The following is a 17,424-nucleotide window of genomic DNA, read 5'->3' as shown; positions in this document are numbered from 1 at the left end:
ATAACTATCTGCAGGTCCTGCTTTTTTGGAGCCCCACCTTTGGAGGCAAAGCCAGGAGTGGATACACATGATTGGCAGAGCCTAGGCCCATGCCTTTACTGTCAGTGGAGTCTTGAAAGCAAGTTTCTGACAGTTTTAGATTTGATAGAAGGAGGTTGTATAATATTTTTCACCTCAGGTTGCTATAACAAAATATCATAGTCTGGGTGTCTTAAACAACAGACATTTATTCCTCACAGGTCTGGAGGCTGGGAAGTCCAAGATTAGTAAAGATTAGTAAGGGCCTTGTCCCTGCTCCTAACTTCCAGGTGGCTGTCTTCTCCATGTGTTCTCCCATGGCAAAGAGACAGATGGAGAATAAGACAGAGAGAGAGAGAGTGAGTGTGTGTGTGTGTGTGTGTGTGTGTGTGTGTGTTCTGGTCTCTCTTCTTTTTCTTATAAGGATACCAGTGCTATTACGGGGGCCCTACCCTCATGACCTCATCTAAACCCAAGCACCTCCTAAAAACACCACCTCCAAATACCATGATATTGGGGACTTTCGATATACTTTTGGGGAATGATGCAGACATTCAATTCATAAAAGAAGTGGACTGTGACTGCCTTGAAATCTCATAGTTGGAGGATCCCAAAATAACAACAAAAGTGTTTAGGTGTTAACAGCTGAAAATAATGAAAAAAGCACATAACATCTTTTTAGTTAGACCAGTGATTCTCTGGGAATTATTTTGCTTATCCCTATTCAGGGATATTCATAACGTCTAGAGACAGTTTTGGTTGTCACAACTGGAAGATGTGTTAGTAGTGTCTAGTGAGTAGATGCCAGGGATGCCACTGAACATTCTACAATGCACAGGACAGCCCCCAACAGCAAAGGATTAAATGGCCCCAAATGTTAGTCATGCCATGATGGAGAGACCCTGAGTTAGACTGAAAGCTCCATGTGGGTAAAGACCCTCTCTGGCTTTTCTTACCTTTATGTCCTGACAACCATCAAAGCATGGACTCCACATGTTCAATAGATAAACAAAAGAGGTGGTGAATTAAGATATTTTTGATTTCCCACTAGTTTTAACAGAAAAGGGACCAAGAAATTCTTCTTTCTTTTTGCTTGGCTTCTTCCTGGCCACCGTGTCTTCTAACACGTGGCTGTCCATGAAGCAGACACCTGATACATACTTATCAAATCAATACATTCAAGGCAAAATCCAGAGTCTAAGTAATGCCTACAAAACCCTAAATAATCTGGCTTTTTGTTCATTCTTCAGCCCCCTTTCCATCCATTTTTCCCTCTGCTCACTCTGTAGTGAGCACCCAACAACCTCACTGGCTTCCTTGATGTCCTTTCTGCATGTCATCCATGTTCCTGTTCCCTCTGTCTGGAATGTTCTCTGCCCACCCCACTCTGCCGATAGCCACAGGCTCATTCTCTCGTCCCCCATCCAAATCTTTACTAAAATGACCTTTTTGCAATTAGACTTAAGGTGATGACCCTTGGTAAAGAAACACCTACCACCCCACCCTTGGCATTCCTGATATCTTTACACTGTTCTTTTATTCCCCACATCCCTGATAACTCATTATATAATTTACTAATACGTTGTGTTTGCTGTTTATTATCTGTCTTCCTCCACTAGGGTAATGTTTTCATTTATCTTATTTATGATGTATATCAAGTACCTAGAGTGGCATCTGACACATAGAGGTGATCAATAAATGTTTGTTGAATGAATAAATAACTGAATCAACCCCAAAACATGGAACAGAGTGAAAATACAAATTGTTTCCCCAAAAGACTTGCTAAAATTCACAGAATGACAGACCCATTGTGGTGCAACAGATGCATAGGACGTCTGCATGTTTGGCAATGTTGGGAGCCAATGCTGGAAGCAAAGCACTGACCTGCCAAATACATCCTCTTGAGGTTTCTTGTGTACCAGACAGGACCCCAGGGCTTCCAAAAATAGCCTCTATTTCTCACAAGTCTATGAAGGAAATATTAGAGTTCAGATTTTACAATTGAGGAAACCGGGACTCAGGGAGATTAAGTGGCCTTCCCCAGGGGCAATAGAGCTGGAAAGTAATGGAGCTGAAGAAGTGAGCTGGATTTTTCTGATTCCACAACTCATGACTCTGAACCCTACTTGCAAGGGCATTGAGCCTCGCCTGGTGGGGCAGTTCTCTTGGTGTTAGATCTCTGGAATCTGCACCAAGTGACTATGGAGAGGTGAAGAATGTCCAGATTAAGAGGCAAAAAAAAAAAAAGGCAAAATCATAGACACCAAACAGGAGACCTCTCCAAACCACCATTTAATTTTCTGACTGCTGAATAGTAATACAATACTGTATTGTGCACATTCAACAATTTCATATTAGCCATCTGATTGGCACCTCGCTACAACCCAATGCGTTATTTAGACCAGAAGATTTATGTCTATATTCCAGGCAAAGCAACAGAGGTGTGGAATGATGTAGTGACTTGTTCCCATATGCCTAGGATTGGAATTTAGTGTTCTTTCTGCTAGTCTACCTTGCTGTGCAATATCAATCGGAAAAAGAGCCATTTTCATAAACAAAAAAATACAACTAGGTATGTACTTGCATGTGCATACATGCATGCATGCATATAAACATACGTGTGTTTGTGTGTATACATGTAAGAATATATGTCTTTGTGTGTGCACACAAATGTATACATGCATGCATGTTTGTGTATGTGCACGCATATCTGAGTGCATACAAGACCCAGACGCTAACCTCAAAAGCAACACCCCATTGACTGCTTCAGCTGTTAGGTTCTCTACATGCTCCAGATACATTTGGAATTCAAGAAGAGATGGGTGGGTGCTAAGAAACACCCTGAATGAGATATGAGTCAAGACATCTGGTCTCTAGACCTGCCCTTTTCACTTTCCTCATTTACCTAACCAGGAGTTTGGCCATGTGATATCTGAAATTGATGGATTCTCTGACCCTGACCTCAGCCTCTGTGTTTCTGCAAGCTGTTCTCTCCTCACACTAGTTTGTTCTCTTTGACCAGTTAATTCCTTATGTCCTGACTTGAATCCTACTTCGTCAAGAAAGTTATCCTTTCTTATAGAGTCCTCTGCTTTCCTTTTATGGCATTTAGCACAGCAGTTTAAAAACAACCTTTTATGGCTGGGTGTGGTGGCTCACGCCTGTAATCCCAGCACTTTGGAAGCCCAAGGCAGGCGGATCATGAGGTCAGGAGATCAAGACCATCCTGGCTAACATGGTGAAACCCCGTCTCTACTAAAAATACAAAAAATACAAAAAAAAAAAAATTAGTCGGGTGTGGTGGAGGGTGCCTGTATTCCCAGCTACTTGGGAGGCTGAGGCAGGAGAATGGTGTGAACCCCGGAGGCGGAGCTTATAGTGAGCCAAGATCGCACCACTGCACTCCAGCCTGGGCCACAGAGCGAGACTCCGTCTCAAAACAAACAAACAAAAACATCCTTTATTTGTGTGTTATCTGATCAAAGTCTATCTCCCCTGGTAGGCTGAGGCTACCACAAGAATGGGAGTCTTGTGACTTCTCCTCACTGCCCTATGCCCAGGGCTGAGCCCTGAATTGTCTTCAGAGCTCCATCATTCTGTGTTGAGTGAATGAATGTAGGACAGGACCTGGATTTGAACTCAGTTTCCACCAATAAGAACTTGTGTGAGAAGTAGCACCATCTAAAGATCAATAAACCAGCAAGTGCTTTCTCTCTGTAGCAGCATTTTAAGATTAACCATATTTATGATATTTTGGCTTTTGACTAGCTATTCCAATGCCTGTAGCAGATTAAAAAATATATATATTTCAGTATGCTTTAAATATATATGTAAGTAATCTTTTACACATAAATTTCGGTAAGCTTTACAGAATATTTTACATATAATATTATATAAAGCTTACCTATATATATATATCAGTAAGCGTTTTGTGAATCTGTGACATAAATATCAGATACCCCAAATTCTTCATTCCACTGTAGCCTTGTTTTTCTTCTTTATACCTGTACTGTATAAGATGTGGCCAAAAGCTCTTGGAATTATTTTAAAAATTAGAAATACTTATCCAAATGAATTGAGTATAACTTTACAATGTTTTTTTGGTAATGTCTATTTGTGGAGCCACTTTAACTAACCACACAGGAAACGTCATCTCATGACCTGTGATTTCACCCTGATTTAAACCAAAATGTTCTACCCAGCTTGGTTACTTTCTTTCTTCCTCACACTTGATGCCAAATGACTTTTGATCCATTTCAGAAGTTAAAATCACACTGCAAAGATGAAAACTGACTGCAATCAACGCTATGCAAAATATCCTTGAGACTCCAATGGTCTAGCAATGGCAGTCTCACTGGGTTATATACACAACCTCTCAGGGTGACCACTTTGAACATGGTAGCATTCATATGATTTGTTTTTTAAGATAGCCAAATTGCTTGTAGAGTCATAACTCACAATTTCTTGGAGCGAGATCATTAAGATAAAAGCTGTTTTTACCTAACTATTCTTAAAACATTTGATTTAATACTTTGATATTATGTGTGGGAAATGGATCGGTAAAAAAATGCTATTTATCAATGTATCTGTTTAACCCAGTAGGCTGTAATGTCATAAGGGTAGAGATCATGTCTCTCATAATGACTGTCTTGTCCCCCAAAACAAGTATACTTACCTAGAGGCAATACAACATAGTGGCAATACATTCTAGTTTGCTCAAGACGGTCTCCATTTACTCTGGGGTGTTCTGGTGTAATTTTTAATAGCACGTCCTTTTACTCTTGAAAATGTCCCAGTTTGGGAGATGAATTATATAGCAGTAAGTGTTTTTGACTGTATCATGGGTGAAATAATGGATGAATGACTAACCAATGATTCACGTATCTATCACATCTGAGATATGAGATGAGTTGATCAACTGACTCTCTGAAAACAAAAAGCCCTTATCTCTAAGGGCTGATTTGTGTGGTGTAAAAACTCTCACTGTGACTGATTTCAGGCTACCAATTTTATATCGGTGAAGTAGGAGTGAGGAAGGGTTGTCTGAGCTGGTACAAGCTGGCTCCACCAGACCACTGTCCCACATTTGCGAGACACCAAAATAAAAATGGACATCTGGTTTGTTCCAGGGATGACAGTAAATAAAGTTTAACAACTGATATGGCATGGGTACCAGTCCGTCAGAATGGACGCTGGTCTAAGCATCATGGCTCTGGCTGCATGGGGATTAAGCCACCACTTTGATCTTTGGTAAGTGACAGCACCTGTCCTGTGCTCTCACTTACCAAACTTACTTAGTTTTTCAAAGGTGGGGCAAGAACCACAGCAATCTGACTTCCAGGTCATCATAGCAATCTTTTGGTGTTTCCTGGAATTTTAAACAGGAGTAGTCCTCCCCTGTGTGTGGTGTACTCTCTGAAGGTTGTGAGTGGATCACAGAGCATCATAGATCCATGCTGGGAACTCCTGCTGGCCTGCCCTACTGGAGAACATTCCACAGCTTCTCTGTTTCCTTGATGTGAAATTGAACTGTAAAGGAGTTAGACAACATAAGCTAAAAGTATTCTCAACCTCCCTTTGATTTTGGTAGAAAAAAAGGTTTTTTTAAGATAAAATAAAATATACTCCCAGGCCATCACATCACACTTCTTAGAAGATGTGGGCCAACTTTCAACTCCATCAAGAAATAGGTAATTCGTCTAGTAGACGAACACATTAGTTAAAGGTAAATGAGGGCAAATCAAAACCCTTCCTTGGCATCTTGAAGGGTGGTTGGAGTGAAGCTGTGTGAAGCTGCTACTTTGATGCTGGAATGTATCCATTTTCTCTGCAGAGAACAAAGACTCAGCAGGCAACATTCCTGAAGGTTGTCAGACTCCTTAGATAGTTGATTCCTGGAAGTCAGTGTCGGACATGCCTAGTAGACAGGAGGAGGGAAATGGTGGTATCACCCGTTTAGAGAGGATCTAGTATTTGACTGGAACTGACTGTCACCTACATTGTATGATTCGAAGGCATTCAGAACTCCCATATTCCACATCAGGGTCAACTTCATGAGTGTGTGACCTCTGCAGGTGCACAGTGCTCTGTGGTTGGAAGGGCCTTACCCTTTAGTGCTCTGCTGTTGCCATCTTGAAATTCTCAATAACTTTTAAACAAGGGCCCCAGAATTTTTATTTTGTACCAGGTCGCACAAATTGGCTTGTGTCTTTCAAAAGGGTCACTAAAAGAGCTGAGGTTATAATTTTTCAAATTGTGCATCCCAGAGACCTAGAATTGCCATCAAAATACACTATGAGTTACTATATTAGTCTGTTTTCACACTGCTATAAAGAGCTACCTGAGACTGGGTAATTTATGAGAAAAGAGGTTTAATTGACTCACAATTCAGTGTGGCTGAGGAGGCCTCAGGAAACTCAGAATTATGGCAGAAGGTGAAGGGAAAGCAAGGCACATCTTCCCGTGGTGGAGCAGGAGAGAGCAAGCAAGGGAGGATCTGCCATGCACTTTTAAACCATCAGATCACGTGAGAACTCACTCACTATCATGAGAATGACATGGGGAAACTACCTCCATGATCCAATCACTTCCCCTCAGATCCCTCCCCCAACACATGGGAATTGCAATTTGACATGAGATTTGGGTGGGGACACAGAGCCAAACCTTATCAGCCACTGCAAGATGAAGAAGTATGTATTATGTTAATCAGGAGGAATCATAGGTTTCCTTACCTGTCAGCAAGGATACATCTACGTGAACAATTGACATAATTGATCAGAAGTCATAGTTGAAAGGAAGCAACTGGGGCACAGGAGAAGTGGCACAGCCCATAAAAGGTGACGAGAATAATTAGTGGCTTGTGGTGAAAGCCCAAAATATACAACACAGAAGCAAAGACAAGCTTTCCAAACTGACAAATGTTATTTCCATTCACGGCTATGTGACCACTGCAGATCCTCTGGGGAATTTGCTTCCATCTCTTCTTTTTCTCCTTTTCTCCATCCCTTGACTCTTTCATATGAGCATTCAACCAACCTTTATGGTAGACAATGAAAAATGTAATAAGAAGGATACTGAAAAGGTACTCTTGGAGTTCAGAAGAGGACCTAGATCATCTCCATCTAGGTGACATTGGCTAATGACGCATCTTCTGAGGAGCATGGCAACTTCATAGCTGAGTCCTTGAGAGATGCAGTCTTACTGTGTACCTTGGAGACAAGGTGAAGGAAAGGTTTCTAAGGAGAGAGGACAGTCGTGGAAACAAAGGCATGAACCAAGAAAACCTGGGGGTGATCATCAAGAACAAGTGCCTCTCTTTGTTATGCTGGAGCCCAGGTTCATGATAAGGAGTAGTGGGAAGCAGAGCTTTCATTTCTTCCTCTATTGATTCCCTTCCTAAATATTTCAGATGAGCAGAAGCCACAGTTTAGAGAAAGAGGCGTTTAACCAAGTAACTGGTCCTGAGTGACTAGTCTTATCTCTTCCTTGTGCTGTGACATATCGTAATTCCTAATTTGGAGAATGCATCAGTCAGGACAAGCTCAGTCATACTGTAGTAATAAACAACCCACACATTTCAGTGACTTGAAAATGTTAACAAAGTTGTCCCAGTGCAGTGGCTCACGCCTGTAATCCCAATACTTAGGGAGACAGAGGTGGGTGGATGATGAGGTCAGGAGATCGAGACCATCCTGGCTAACATGGTGAAACCTCATCTCTACAAGAAATACAAAGAATTAGCTACTGGCACTGGTGAGCAGAGCTTTAACCTGTAGATAAAACCCAGTTATCATGTGAAGGTCAAGGCAGGAAAGAAATGCTGTTTAAAACCCAGACTGCTTCCTAAAAAACCAATAACATATTAATAGAAAGGCCTTTATTCTTTCACATAGTGATTGATTTATATATTCCTTCCTTGAGTTAACAAGCATTTATTGAGCACCTACTATGTGCCCAGATATTGTTCTGGGCACTGGGAATGCTGATGGGCATAACAAACATGGCCCCTTCTCCCATGGAACTCATATTCTGATACTGGTAAGCATGCCAATGAGTTTGTGTATGCAAGTTTGGGAGCAAGAGAACTGTACTGCAAGATACAGGAAAGAAAATTCATACGGGAGAAACCTGATTTGGAAAGTCCAGAGGAGGAGCTGAGAGCCTGAACACTCCATAGGGAAATCCAAGAGAAGAAGAAATAGTTCCAGCATTTCCATCTTCATTCACCCTAAAGGTCAAATACATTGATGAGTACTTACTCATATATTTGTTAAGGTTTGATTGTTTACCTTTCACTGAGGTCGCTTCTTCTTCTCTTTTTTTTTTTTTTTTTTGAGATGGAGTCTTGTCCTGTTGCCCAGGCTGGAGTGCAGTGGTGTGATCTCAGCTCACTGCAAGCTCCACCTCCTGGGTTCATGCCATTCTCCTGCCTCAGCCTCCCGAGTAGCTGGGACCACAGGCGCCCGCCACCACACCTGGCTAATTTTTTGTATTTTTTTAGTACAGACAGTGTTTCACCATGTTAGCCAGGATGGTCTCGATCTCCTGGCCTCATGATCTGCTTGCCTTGGCCTCCCAAAGTACTGGGATTACAGGCATGAGCCACTGCGCCCGGCCTGAGGTCACTATTTTTATAGATTCATTCATTCATTCATTCATTCGCTTGTTTCTTTATGTAGTTAATTATTTTCTCAGCACTTACTAGGTGTCAGATAATAGACAGTTCCACAGGAGTTTAAATACAAATCAGAAGAAATTCTACCTTAAAGGAGTTCCCATGTTGAAACTTAGGGGGCTAGGCAGGAACGGTGTGGGGGCAACTGAGGAGCAAATAATTACTTGGTAGAGCAGGAATAGAGGTGATGGTGCCACAGAGGAATGAGTGATCACCTTTGGTTGCACAGAAAAGGCTCTGCAGAAGGTGGAGGAAAGTGAGGGGAATCTTCCATGAGGAAGAGAAGGCCAAGGGTATTTTAAGCAGAGGGAAGGGTACAGTAGAGCACAGAATGGCAGACTGGAGTGAATCTGGAGAGTTCAACAGGGATCAGCAGCTTTGGAATGTTGAGGCAAGACACGAGGTGGGGAAGATCTGTGGACTTAAGCCAGGGGAATCAATGAAGTTCCTAGGATGAGGTGAGCAGTAGGAGTAGGAGGAACATTTAGGAGCTCAAGATTCTCCTCAAACCACTGAGATCACAGCCCCCAGATGCCACCTAGTTCATTTGCACACAGAACTGCCCTGATACTAATTGTGCACTTACCTCCTTTGCTCTGCTCTTGGACTTGAGCCTTCCCCATGCTCTACAGCCCTTTGTGTGAAATGCAACAGAACATGACTGCTGCAAGAGTGTGTATACCCATTCAGAAAAGAATCATAACTGCTTGAAGGGTGATCTCTCAGCTGGCGGTATGAAAAGTTTCATCTTTAAACCTGAGCCAACAGACCACAGCACCAGAACACCTGTGTCCTCAAGACTATTTTTGGCTGGAAGCCCAGAGTTGTAAGCATGTAGAACTTTACCTTTTGATCACAGTGAGGAGTTGGGCAGTGCTGTCTTCAAGTCTTTTTGAGAGTCATCATGCAGTGTATACTGAAGACTGTATTTGTACACTTCTCTTTGTTTGCGAGTACAGAGAACCCCCTTGAACTAACTCAGGCCACAGTGGGAGTTTATTGCAGGGAGGCTGTTTGTAGCATGTGCCTATTTCACTTCCTTTTCTCTTTGGGGACTGACTTTTCTTGTTTGTAGTTTCATGTATGTCATGAAGCAACACAGCATGCTCTCTATAACCTTTTCTCTTCCTTGGCATGAAGAAAGACTTAATTTCCTTGCTCCTCTTACAGTTATGTTTGAGTTATCTAATTTAATTCTGGTCAGCAGAATGCACATGAAATTGACATACAGCCTGACCCTGAAAACCATCCCCTGTGACTCTCTCTTCCCTTGCTGTGACAAGCTGGTGGTCATGTGTTCATGTGGCATTCCTACAAGCACGAATGTGAAATACACTTTTACAGTGTTAAGCCACTGATATTTGAAGTTTGTGCTACTTGTCACAATAGACAAGCCCCAAATCTCAGACAAACTTGGTCTTTTCCAGCTAGTAGAATTTCATTTCCTTTACTCAAGAGACCAGAGTCACTGAGACCTTAATCTCAATCCTACTTTCCTAGAGGAGGGAGTCTGATTGGTCTTCCATTAACTGAAGCCAGAACAGAGGTCAAATTGCAAAAACATGGTTTCGCCTGCAGGAAGCACATGAATCAAGGGGGTGGGAGAATCAGTTCTTAGAAAATGGAGGATACAGTCTACATAGGGTGGGCCTGACAAACAACTGGATAGATATTTCTGCTCAGAATCTTCCCAATATGCTTCCAGGGAGGAGTGGGAGAGAAACCTACACTGAGCATCTCTCTCAAGGCCCGAGGCCCTGCTTGGCCAAGGCTGGCCTCTGCAGGTTTCCGGTTGGCCTGAGATGCAAGCCACATTCAGAAGGACCACTCCTTTCAGAAGGTCTTTCACCCCATCCCAGGATCTCTGTCGTGGTTGCCAAGGAGGCTTCCAGCTGTGAAGGGACTCAGACCATGAAGTTCCAAACTGGGACTCAGACCATGAAGCTGCAAGTCATTTTCCATAAGCCACTGAGCAGCTGTTAGATGTTAATGAAGTTGACTCAGTACCACCCAGGAGCAAGATTTTGTGGACAAAAAATGAAAAGCCTCCAAGTTGATGACATAGCTGGTCACACCCTCTGGTCCTGTTAAAGGAGATTCATCTTCTGAGGGAGAACAAAGTCTTGCCGCCAAGTATCCCCGGCCACTGGGGCAGATGCAGCCCCTGTAGATCTCCCCACTGCTGTTTCCCTAAAGACCTCCTGCCTTGGGGCTCTGATGTTCTGTAAAGGCAAATAAGTGTTTCTGACACACCCTCCATTGACAGCTGTCTACAGAGGCAGACAGGTCTGATTTGCATATGGTGCATTTACATGTGGAAGAATCCTCCAAACCTTTTTAAGTCCTCTGGAAGGAAATGCCAGCCACAGGGAGTGTGAGAGGAGTCAGTGGTAGCTCAGCATAAATATAGATATTTTTTACAAGAGGGAGGAGTAGCTGGCTGGCAAGGATAGGGAAGTTCTTTGATAAATCTATGGACATTCCAGGAAGAGAGGGTGGAACAATTTGGAACATGGAACCTTGCTTAAGAGAGCAAATAGAACCTTCTCTTGAAGGACAAAGACCAGATGATCATACAACACAGGGTGTCTGCTGGAAACCTGTGGGGACTGAATGGTTGACAATTACCTTGTTATTTCTATTTCCAAAATACATCTTTTTTTTTTTTTTGAGATGGAGTTTCGCTCTTGTCGCCCAAGCTAGAATGCAGTGGCACAATCTTGGCTCACTGCAACCTCCACCTCCCAGGTTCAAGTGATTCTCCTGCCTCAGCCTCCTGAGTAGCTGGGATTACAGGTGCCCGCCACCACATCTGACTATTTTTTGTATTTTTAGTAGAGATGGAGTTTCACCACGTTGGCCAGGTTGGTCTCGAACTCCTGACCTCAGGTGATCCACCTGCCTCAGCCTCCCAAAGTGCTGGAATTACAGGCCCAAAATATACCTTGAATGCATCTAGTCTCCATGTCTATTGCCAACCCTTTTGGCCCTCCTGCGCTACTGCAAGAAGCTCCTGATGGTCTCCCTATTTTCACTCTTGCCCACTTCCAGTCCATTCACATGAGCAGCCCAAGTAATCTGCTTAAAATTGGAACATGAGTCACTCTCAGCTCATGCTCTCCTAAGACTTAAAATAAAACAGGTTCCTGGCCAGGCACAATGGCTCATGCCTGTCATCCCAGCACTTTAGGAGGCCGAGGCAGGTGGATCACAAGGTCAGGAGGTCAAGACCAACCTGGCTAACATGGTGAAACCCCATCTCTACTAAAAATACAAAAAATTAGCCGGGCGTGGTGGTGGGCACCTGTAGTCCCAGCTACTGGGGAGGCTGAGGCAGGAGAATGGCATGAACTGGGGAGGCGGAGCTTGCGGTGAGCCAAGATCGCGCCACTGCACTCCAGCCTGGGTGACAGAGCGAGACTCCGTCTCAAAAAACAAACAAACAAACAACAACAACAAAAAAAACAGGTTCCTTAGTGTGGTCATGAAGTGGCTGCCCTGGCCCTTGCTTTCCTCTCCATCCCCATTTAGTTCCGCTCTCTCTCACTCACTGCCCTCTGATCTCCCATGTCTCCCTTCCAGTTACCAGCAGTTTTCCCTCTGCCAGGCTACAGTGGGAACCATTCATCTTGCAGTGGACTCCTCTTTCCTCACTTTTCTCCTTTGGCTTCAACATCGCCTCCTCAGAGAGGCCTTCCTTGACCACCCCAATTCAGCAGAGCCCCTTTACCCCCTTATTCTCCCTCACCACACCCTGATTGTTTCCATCATAACTCTTACCCTGCCCATAGTCACAAATCCATGCAACTGTTTACTCATTATCGCTTGAACCTCCCGCTAGACTGTAAACACCACCAGGCATGGCCGTGGCTCTGTTTCCTTTGCAGATTAGATGGCCCAGTGCCCAGCACAAAAATAATTGTTGATTAAATTAATGGTTTGGCCTCCAAGGAGAGTGCCTACAATAAAGGGTTTGGATTCACAAGGACCTGAGTTTAGCTCCTAGCTCTGCCCCTTGCCAGCACAGAGACCTCCAGCCAGTGGCCTCCCCTCTGAGTCTCCATTTCCTTCCTTATCACAGGGATAAGAATGGCACTTCCTTTTCGAATTTGGTGGAAGGATGACACAGTGCAGGAGAAAATTCTCAGCTGGTGCTTGGGATGAAGCTGGTGCTTGCTTCAAAAAGGCAATCCCACCTTGCCTAACCTGGGATGAGCTGTGTCTCAATGTCTGTGTCTTGGTGTCCTTAAATACGAAAATCTGGCATGCCCCACCTGCCTCACAAAGCTCTCATGAGGATCAAATATATTAACATTTACAAATGCTCTTTGCAAGGTAAGAACCCCAATGGACTGTTTGTTCCAGCAAAACTGTCCAGTGAAGCCAGGACTCTTACTATTAATTGTTACTATTTAGCTCCATTTAGACATGACCCCAATCTTCACTGGAGAAGAGTGAACAGGGCTTTCAGATGCGGTATGTGTGTATTGTGGGTTTGTTTTGTTTTGTTTTTATCATGGTGGCACATACCCCCAGCCTTCTGTTTTATTCCTTTTGCACCAGACAGCATTTTACCGGAAAGAACGGCTGCTGTTTCTCTAACGACAGTCACACGCTTAATGCTTCAATTTCCACATTTTATTTTATATGTAATTTAAAGCCCATGGTGCCTTAATTGTAAAATAGGCCTTATTAAAATAATAGCTTGAAAACCAGTGGGGCTCCCTGTGCCGAGCAATGAGGGTTTTTAGCTTAACGGCTGTTTACTGGGATTTAAAAAGAGACACAACCCAAATAAAGCTGTAAAGACATTTCCAGCGTGAGTGATGGACCAAGGACCAGCTGATAATTAAGCTCCCTCATCCCCATACAATTTTTTTTTTCTTTTGGTGCTGTCTGGAGCTTTCCTTAGAAATCCAAAGCACACTCTTTGCTGCTTTTATGATTGATGAGGCGGTGAGGATACTTCAGTACAAGGAAGCAACGTAGTGCTTTGATTAATGATGCCGGTGAGACTCCCAGAAGGACCAAAGAGAATAACACTGTTATCAGGAAAGCAACTGAAGCTGCTGAGAGGGACAGTGGCTCCCAGAACTGTGGAGACTGTGGAGCCATCCATGGGTAGGGTCTTTCATTCAGCTCTAACCCAGCGTCTCCTCCTGGAGGTCCAGAAGCCAGTGGAGCGGGGACTGAAGGGCACGCTTTTCCATTGAATTCACAAAACTGGCACTGGGCACAGTTCGGTTCCCTGGAAATCTCAAAGGATGAAACACACACAAGCTGGTAGGAGTCTCAGGCTCTATCACAGTCATGATGAGTTTTTTTTTCAATGTGATTGTTCTTAGGCAGAAACAATCAGATGAAGAGATTCTATAGTGTAAGAAAAATAACAGTTTCTATCCACCAAGCACACGGACTTACACTGAAACCTTACAATACCCATAAAGTAGATGTTACTATTATTCGTCTTAATTTTTGTCCAAGGACACCTAAACTCATAAGAACTTTGTGCATTACAGGTCACACGGCACTTGAGCTGTGGAGCCAGGACTCTAATCGAAGATGGTTCTAATGTCTAAGCCTATATTCTTGGACCCTTAGTAACTCTGGGCTTCCAAGAAGAGAGCTGTGGAGCTCATGGGAAGATATCCAACCAGGTTTCAGACATACGGATTTTAGATTTTTGCCTCACCTTGCCTAACCTGGGATGAGCTGTGTCTCAATGTCTGTGTCTTGGTGTCCTTAAATATGAAAATCCGGCATGCCCCACCTGCCTCACAAAGCTCTCATGAGGATCAAATATATTAACATTTACAAATGCTCTTTGCAAGGTAAGAACCCCAATGGACTATTTGTTCCAGCAAAACTGTCAAGTGAAGCTATATGGAAAAACATTTATAAAGCAAATTAACATTGAAGGAGCCAAGCAAATTAAGATTCCTAGTTCCAGAGGAACCCAATATCATTTCTAACGCCTAGATGAGTGACTGTGCGTAAGTCGCATGATCTCTCTGAATCCCAATTTTCTGCCCTTCAAAATCAAGTAATACCCATCTCTTGGCATTGTTTTGAGAATTCCATGATATTATGCCCACAGAGCAGCTTAAATGCTGCCTGGCACATGTGTCCTCTGAATGTTCACTACTGTTACCATTTCTTTCGTTTCTTTCCCTCTGAGCCACTCCTCATTACCATTTGGGCAGTACTGTGCCTGCCTTTCCCATTGTCTCTGTGGACCTTTGCGGCATTATAGACTGAAAAAGGAAATATGAGTCAAAGAGTGCCCTGAGGCTCGAACACTGTGGTTTTGAAAGTCAATACGCCTGTCGATAGCAAGACTCACTGCCTCTCCAGGGACTGCCCACAGTGGTGTTGCTGAGCTTTGCAACCCCGGCACAGAGAAGCTTCGTGGTGGTGGGAAGTGCTGTCCAAAAGAGGGGCTGTCTTACTGTCAGGCCAGAGCATCTGCGGCCTCCACAGCAAATGGGGATTTGAGCACGAGGCAAGCCAGACAGCCCCTGCCTACTCCTACACTGATGCAGTGGCTGGAAACGCCTACTCTCAACTTTTACAGTGTTTTCACACCTTGCACACTGGACAGTGAGTGGACCTACTGGACCAAAACTGCAAAGAAGAGAACACAAAATAGCTGTGACTTTCCCATAATGGTTTTCCCATAATGTAAAACCAAACCAAACAGACCTAGTTTTGAATCATGGCCCTACCATTTCTGAATTCTGTGATCATAGGCAAATCCCCTAACTTCTCAACTTTTCCTTCTATAAAAAAGCAGCTTAACCACCTACTTGGGAGGCTGAGGCAGGAGAATTGCTTGAACCCGGGAGGCAAAGGTTGCAGTGAGCCAAGATTGCGCCACTGCACTCCAGCAGAGCCTGGGCAACAGAGCAGAGCAAGACTCTGCCCCCGCAAAAAAAACAACGCAGAAGGCAGCTCTGGTGCCGGAATGCCTAGGTTCAAATTCAGGCTCTGGTACATCTGGTATATTCTCATATACTCAGATAATTTATTCTTTCTTTACCTGTAAAATGAAAATGAGAATGAAATGAAATTTTTAAAATATACAAAGTTTTTCAAGTAGTAACAAGCACTAAATAAATGTTAGTTGCTGTGTTTGGTGGCATGGGTTCCATGTAATCCTCCAGTGAAATATAAACCTTGGCATCTCAGTGGATTAGCACCATAAACATTTATTTCTTACTCATGCAGGTGGAGAAATTTCTTCTATTTCAGGAGACTCAGGGATCTGGGATTCTTTTCTTCTTCTGACATCACTATGTCAATCAACCTACAGCGGTTGGTTCCAGTTCATCACAGCAGAGAAAGAGATGGGGAGGGGGGTACCTGGCTCTTTTCTCTCTTGGCAATCCTGTTCACAGTCCATCAGCCACAGCAAGTTCGAGAACCCAAAGCCTACTGCACAGGAAACGGCCTTTCTGATAATTTAGGCTAACTGCCCAAATCACACTGTGCTGTAAAAGCATTAAATGGCAATGTGCATGGCATGCTCACACTGTGGCTGGCACATGGTTAGTGCCCCCTGTCTCTTGTGAGAGTTACTACTTTTGATTCAGTGCCCATCTGACATGATTCAATGCAATTCTGACTTGGATCAAACCACCGGTTGTTCCACACCACACACTGTGGTGAATCCCAGGTTCTCTTAGTAGTCACGCTTGTCCCTCACCTTTATCAACCTTTCCCTGCCTCTCTGTGCCCCATTTTCCTTTTCCAGTGCCTTCAGGTGGATCCACAACTCATTGACGCTCCACACTCTGGTGTTCCATCACATGCCTGTTTCAAGGTTACATGATCATTTTTGATGTTCAATTACTTTCATAGTGTCTAGTGTGATGCTGCACTGATTCATTCAGGAAGACTTAACCCAGTGCCTGCTTTGTGCCAGGACTGGGACCAGGCATTCACACTCACTGTCACCTGGAGGCCAGTCAGTCTTCTTGGCCTTAATTTTGGATATCAAGTGGAAGCTCAGAGAGGATAAGAGACTGCCTCAAGTCACACAGCCTGGAGGAGGTGAGGCTGACTCAGCACAAGGTGTCTCCCCATGCAGAGGCTTTTCCATTCTCTTTGGGAGGCCTCTGCAGTTGACTTCTTTCTGTTCTCTGGAAGTCATTATACATTTCGGTCTTTTCTAAGCCTTATTTATGCTTTTTTTCTTCAAAGACTTAAACCTGAAAAATTGATTAATTCAGGCTAAATCCTTACAGAAGACAATGGCTTAACCTGTTGTTTCTGTCTGAGATTTTTATGGCTAAAGAGGCACTGTCTCAGCCCAGGGTCTGCTGACCACTAATGGTGGGTGTCAAGCATTCAGCCAGGCATGGTAGGTGCCATTTGGAGGCAGGGGTAGATATTCAGAAGTGTCTCCAAATCACAGCACATAAGTAACAGATTTCTATTACAATAAAAGGCTGACCTTTCCAGTGTGTGTCAGTGTTCAAAAAGTGAAAATTCAAATTGAGTTCACACCCAAAAAAAGCATCACATGGATTCCCTCACACAAAAATTATTTTGTATCCTCTGTGGTTACCATTCACTGAATGCAGATTTCTATGCCAAGTATTCTAGAAATAATTGGGGTCTTTAATCCTTACAACCAGCATGTGATGTCCAGACTATTTATCTCCATTTTCCCAAGCAAGTGAGCACACCGAGGCTCAGAGAGGTTAAAGTGACTGGTTCAAGCCACACAG

At 43.6% G+C, this 17,424-nt stretch overlaps 1 long non-coding RNA gene across 1 annotated transcript in view; it reads right to left on the bottom strand.

Moving 5' to 3' along the window:
* The window catches only part of LOC110743561, a 31,765-nt gene extending 20,371 nt beyond the window's left edge, over positions 1–11,394 (bottom strand). The window contains exon 1 of the long non-coding RNA XR_002522833.2: positions 9,279–11,394. This is a non-coding gene — a long non-coding RNA (uncharacterized LOC110743561). The remainder of the gene's footprint in view (positions 1–9,278) is intronic.
* Between the last annotated feature and the right edge of the window lie 6,030 nt (positions 11,395–17,424).

Source organism: Papio anubis, chromosome 5 (genome assembly GCF_008728515.1).
Source record: "Papio anubis isolate 15944 chromosome 5, Panubis1.0, whole genome shotgun sequence".
Classification (NCBI taxonomy): domain Eukaryota; kingdom Metazoa; phylum Chordata; class Mammalia; order Primates; family Cercopithecidae; genus Papio; species Papio anubis.
The sequence above is the reverse complement of the archived record's forward strand: the minus strand, read 5'-3'. Positions and strand labels throughout refer to the sequence as shown.